Source organism: Saccopteryx bilineata, chromosome 3 (assembly GCF_036850765.1).
Source record: "Saccopteryx bilineata isolate mSacBil1 chromosome 3, mSacBil1_pri_phased_curated, whole genome shotgun sequence".
NCBI lineage: Eukaryota > Metazoa > Chordata > Mammalia > Chiroptera > Emballonuridae > Saccopteryx > Saccopteryx bilineata.
In genome coordinates this window covers 54,917,549-54,923,944 of record NC_089492.1, presented here as the reverse complement: position 1 = coordinate 54,923,944, position 6,396 = coordinate 54,917,549, and the positions used below count along the sequence as shown (strand labels likewise).

Sequence of the window (6,396 nt, the reverse complement as noted above, 5' to 3'; positions counted from 1 at the left end):
GCTTGGACCCAAGGTCGAGGTCGCTGGCTCAAGCAGTGGGTTGCTAGGTCTGCTGAAGGCTCACGGTCAAGGCACATATGAGAAAGCAATCAATGAACAACTAAGGTGTCACAACGAAAAAAAACTAATAATTGATGCTTCTCATCTCTCGGTTCCTGCCTGTCTGTCCCTATCTATCCCTCTCTCTGACTCTCTCTCTGTCTCTGTAAAATAAATAAATAAACAAAAAGACACAAAAAGATGGGCATTCTTCCTAAATTAACTTATCAATTAAAAACAATTTCAATTAAATATATATTAATTACTATCATCACTGTTCAGAAAAATCATCGTTATTATAGATAAAATTTATTGAGTATTATATACCAGGAACTGTAAAGTGTTTTGCACAGATATCAAATTAAATCCTCACAACTACTCTAACATATTTACTAACATTTGAAGATTAAGAACTTACCCACAGTCACATAAATAAGTGATAGGGCCAGAACCCATGTCCTTAACCATTCCACTCTACCACCTGGAATAATAGTGGTGGCAGGGAATACCCTACTCTTACCTTCATTATTTCAATTTTTTTATTTCAAAATTTTAAACAATATTTTATCTAGTTCATAAAAATTAATTAAGAAAATGACTATTGAAGGTATAGTGTAATTGAGGATTATTTTTAAAAGAGGAACAGAAAAGGTATCCGAGAAATATAATGTGGTACCCAATTATAAAAAAAGGAAATAATTATAGTGTACACTTATTCCTTTCCTTCACATAAATCTGATCATAAAATAATCCTTATTCATGTATTCACATATTCGGCAAGCATCTATTTCATCAACTAATGTGTCCTTAGCACCATGTCGGTTATACTGGAAGAAAGCAAAAGCACAGACCTAGACCCAAGATTTGATATTCCGTTCTAGTTAAAGAGGTCATACAAAATTAAACTTAAGATTTTGTGAATACTGATTGCATTATTAGTATGTTAAACACATTTCCAAAATTTAAAATTGCCTGACAGTCTTGTAAATTTTTGGAACTTCCAGTGAATAATGAAGGGCAAAACACACTCCCTAATACCCATATATGACAGTAGATGAATTTTTTTAAAGCATTAATTCACAAAGACAAAGAGAAGCTGAGAGAAAATTAGAGGAACAATATTTTGGAAGCTGGGAAGTTCAGTATGCTCTATAAAGCTTAAGCCAGCAGTAGCAGAACCTGAGATGTAACATGAGTTTTACCACAGAATGCCTCAAAGTCTTAGCCCCATTAATCACAAATTAATATCTGGCAACCAAACTAATATCCTCTAGGCAGGAAAATATAAATAGTGCAAGGAAATAGACCTCATGATACTGATGATAATAGAGGCAGTAAAATAATCAGAATAACTACAATGAGGCTTTCATTCTTGAAGGTCCATCCACATGTGCAGAGTTACCAATTAGCCCTTTATTGCCCTGCTATTAAAGAGGAGCATACAGCCTTATTTCCAAAGAAAGCCTTTAATATGAAAGAAAAGATTAAAAAAATCTTAACTATCCTCAGAACTATATAAAAGGAGCTAGTGGCTACATAAAAAAATAAAGGGGGTTCTTTTTTTTTTTTTTTTTTTAGAATACCTAGAAAATACTAAAGAGCTTATGGAAATTAAAACCATAAGAATATACATGAAAATTTCATCAGAAAAATTGAAAGATAAAAGTAGTAAAGAAAAAGTAAAAGAGATAGAAAAAAAGCAAGACAATTGGAGCATCAGTCTGGGAAGTCTAATATTCAAATAATAGAAGTTCCAGGAAGAGAAGACACAGAAACCCGGAGAAAATTTATCAACAAACAATTTAGGAAACAAGAGTTTCCAGATTGGAAAGATATAATATCGATTGTCCAGGTAATGAATAAAAACAAACCAAAAGAAGGTACATTACCAAAACTTTTTAGAACATTAGGGGCAATGAGAAAAATCCAAAAGCTTCCAAAAATTAAAAAACAAAAACGAAAAACAAGCAAACAAAAGAAGATCACATACAAAAGATAAGTATCCTAAAAAACAGTAAAGACTACTACTTCCAAATTCTGAGAAAAATAATCTATTCCAACTATTCTATGCTCAGGCAAATTGTCAATTGAATGTACTAGCTGGCTAAAGGCCTTTCAAGACAGGCAAGGTCTCAAAAATTTACTCCTATGCATCCTTTATCAGCAAACTATTTGAGGGGGTATTCTATCAAAGCAAGTGTATAAACCAAAAAAGGAAGAAAGCAGAGTATCGAAGAAATAGACAGCACTCAATAGAGAGGCAATGGGAGTCTATGAGGATGATGGTGATTAAAGATTAACAAACTGTCAGTTGTGCAGGTCTGAAGACTCAAAGAAAATAAAAACTAATGAATACCTGTGCTTTAATAGATTCAAATAATATCCCACAATTTGAGGAGAGTATGGGATTAACTAAATGATGAATAAAGAAAAAGTAACTTTAGGGGACACAGAAAGTTGGACAACACAAGAAAAGCAAATATTGTATAACAAGTGATTCAGTTCAAAATAGCCTTGTACAGGTATAATAAGACAACGTTATGTGTTTATCTAACTAAAGGTATCACATAACAATGATGGACGGATGAATGGAGAGGAATTGTGAGTATAGGTACTGGGGATAGAAATGAAATAAAACTAAATCTTTATCTTTTAAAGAGTAAAGTCAATAGATACCACCTAAAATTTAAAAAATCAAGAAGTGTTCACATAAGTATGTTATTTAGAGGTACACATTTAAGTACCAAAATTAACAGCAGAAGGGAATTGAAGGTGGTTGTAAGACTCCAAGAGTTGATATGGCATCCTGGAGGCTTTGGAGGGCAATAATTCTGGAGGAACTATTTGACAATTTAACTGCTGTTCATATGTAACATAAAAATTAAAACTAAATTAAAAAAATAAAAAGATGAAAATAAGTGTGTAGGGTTTGGGTCTCAGAAGAAGGTGAATGATAGGGATATAGTTTAATGTGCTTTTTCTATGAAATGAACCTTAAGAAATAATATCAAAGTGATTAAACTCTTCTTTTTTTTATTACTTTGATACATGTGAGTCAACTTACTATGTGAAATCTAAACTTTCTTTAAAATAGAGTAGTAAAACAGTTCAGGCTCCCTCAAAAGAGAAAAAGCCTAAAAAAGGAAACAAGCTACCCATTCAGCTAAGGAAAGCAGAAGCAGCCGAGAAGAACTAAACTAAAGCAAGACAGCTTCCTGAACACTGCTGAATAGGGCATCAAATTACAAAGAGGGAAAACCTAAAGGTCTGTGGAATAATAGAGCGCAGCCAGAAGAAATTTAAAGGGAAAGGAGAAAAAAAAATGGACAGAATAATAGCAGCCAATGCCAGAAGCGAGTCCCCTTACAGAGGAATCAAGTTACAGAATTTTTCTGACTTTAGAACTGGAAGTAGATTTTCCCCTTTATGCAGTGGTGAATGATATTAGAACATATAGTACAGTTAGTCCGACTAAACATTTGTCAAACACTGAGTAAACTTAAGTCCTTAAAAAATTTAGGTTCTGCTACAATGTGAAGAATAAGCTCTTTTTTTAAAGACAGCAAACAACCTGTTTTTCCCCCTGTTCCTCAAATGAATGATGTGACGAGGGTCACGCTGGTCTACAATGGGTAGATCAAACAACAATCATCATCTACTAGAGTGCATCTTTCCATTATCATTTCAAAATTCCCTGCTATTATAATATGAGCTGGAGTACCCATCACTAGGAAAATTCTGTTTCTGTGATAGAGTCAACTTAAGTCAGGTTTGAGTGGGCAACTGTTTCAGGATCTTCTCTTCTGGCTTTCTTGTTGTCCATGTTTTAGCCATTCTGGTACTTATCAGTATCTCCACCAGGGTGTTAGGGGAGAAAATGATGGAGAGACATTCAGTAGTTTACTTTTCTATTTTGTACCAGATCTGTTATCTAGTATTGGCTTTCATTAGATTTGAAGACTACTTTTAGATTTAATTTATTTGTATTCTCCCTACCCTTCATACTTTACAAATTCCTCCTCAGGCACTAAAGATTCCATTTTAAACAGCTAGGGGGTTTGTTTGCCAGCCAGTCCACCGTGCTGATCACAGAACAATCTATGAGAATGGGAAATTCATCACTGAGAACACAACCAAGTGGTGGCCAGTTCTATTCAGAGGGTCTTCATTGTTGAGGTGCCCATAATAGCCACTGACTGGATTCAAACCAATGCCACTTTCTCAGTTCTTCACAAGGAGTTATCACTCACAGGCTTGGATTAATCTTCATCACTAATGATAACTTCATGAACAAACTGCAGTGCTCCCAGAACTGCAGGTGTGAAGAGTTCTGCCCTGCATGCTTGGTGGAGTTCACTTACCATGTGCAGGGCAACAAAGACCAGACTCCTAGTGTCACATTTCCAGACCTCACCTCCAACTGCCCTTGGGTCTTCCCAGTGACATCCTGGAACCAAGATAATGACCCCAATGGCTATGTGGAGCAGGACAACATCCTCATCCTCAAACTGCAAAAGGGCTGGGAGCTGAGACTCCGTGCCTATGTCAAAAGGGCTTTGGCAAGGAACATGCTAAGTGGAACCTGACTGCAAGGGTGGCTTTTGAATATGATCCCAACAATGCCCTGAAGCACACAGTGTACCCCAAGCCAGAAAAGAATGGCCAAAGAATGAATATTCAGAATTGGATGTCACAGGTACCCTATGACCCCAATGGCATGATAGAGAGGTTTTTTCTACAATATGGGAGTCCTGTGGTTTTCTGTGCTTTGAAACCATTGTCCTCTCAGCCCTCCCTGGCCTGAAGAAGAAGCTGAGTAATTTACAGACTCACTTCAGCTTGAGATTCTGAATGACATCCTAACCATAAATTAGCTGCAGCTCACCTGCTTCAGCGAAAAGGGATCCAAACCAGCTGCTATGTTTCAAGTCTCTTCCAAGACTCTTTTAGCTTCTGGGGTCTGGACACCTGTTACTTACAGCTGTTCCTGGCAAGCCATCAGTACCAACTAAACAGGTAACAGTGGGGAAGTGTAGACTCATCCTAGCCTTGCTTGCTCACAGACAGATTACCAGGGATGCCCCTGGTATTTGAGGCAGGACAGTCTTTTACCAGATGTTCAGCATCTCCTAATTACCAGAACCCGTACATCACTTCCTCCATTTCCTAATCTGCCCGTTGGAGTGCTACTGCTTCCCTGTTGACAACCGCTGAGCTGGAACCTCTCCTTTTGGTCATTCCAGCTTTTTACTTTCTGTTCAAAAATTAAAATTTTCAGTTGTACCTTAGGTTTCTGGTGTTGGGGTTGAGTGCGAGAACTCTCATTTAGGCTGCCTACAAGACCAGTCCTGTCTAGGGGCCAGTCTGATCTTGACTCAAATTCTCAAGTGTCCCTAATTTGAGGACCCTTTGAGAATAGTTTTAGACCTTTACTGCCCCAGCCCAATAAACCCCGTATTTCATTCTCTAAAAAATAAATAAAGAGTTGGGTGGTTTTTTTTTAAATTCTTTAATGAGGGTCCCAGAGTTAGACCTGTAGTAGGAACTCACAACTTCAGGCATCAGTGGGGGTACTGGGAATGCATGATTGGGGTCTCATTTCAACCAAGCCTCAGAGACTTCATGGAAAGAATTGCTAAGAAGTTGGGCTAACAGCTGGCCCCCATCCACAATCCCTCTACCTTCCTAATCAAAAAGATAAAAAGGGAACAATGGCTTCTCCTTAACTGAAGAGGAGCTGTTTCTATGGAAAAGAAATTTATCCTGAAAAGAATGTCAGGGAAAATTAGCTTAGGGATACCCTAGGGATAGAGGATCCTTTGAGGTGCCTTCTAGGAAAAATTATCAGTGGGGAGGGTGGAGGTTTGCATGAACAATTGAAATCAGAACAACTCAAATGAAAGAGGCACAAGGAGCTAACATCTTGGGTAGCCTTTTCCCTGGTTTTGCAAATGTGTATCATGTTCCCAGTGGACAACAGGGGTAACAGGAGATGTCATGACACTAGCCAGGGGACAAGCAGTTAGTGTCTCCGAGCAGAGGGAAGGAGAAGAGGACCCATCTTTCCTGATTGCAGCTTGGGGTGCTGTATGCTGTATGCTGAGGTGCTTGGAGGCTGTGTTCAATGATTCTTCTGTCTGGGAAAGTCAAGGAAACCAGAGTGAATATGTCATGCTTCCTGTTTTCAAGGAATTTTTAGCCTATCACCAACAGTTCTACTAAAACTATATGTTTTTTAAAAATAAATACCTTACATACCACATACCAAAATCATTTCCAGATGGATTAAAGAGTGTCTATAAAACTGGAAGAAAACTGATTTGAATAGTTAATACAAATTAAAAGGAGGAAGGAATT

General features: G+C 37.4%; 1 pseudogene; it reads left to right on the top strand.

The window, feature by feature from the left end:
• The first annotated feature begins 854 nt into the window (after window positions 1–854).
• LOC136329773 (DNA-directed RNA polymerase II subunit RPB3-like) lies at window positions 855–4,913 on the top strand (annotated as a pseudogene).
• Window positions 4,914–6,396: the final 1,483 nt, after the last annotated feature.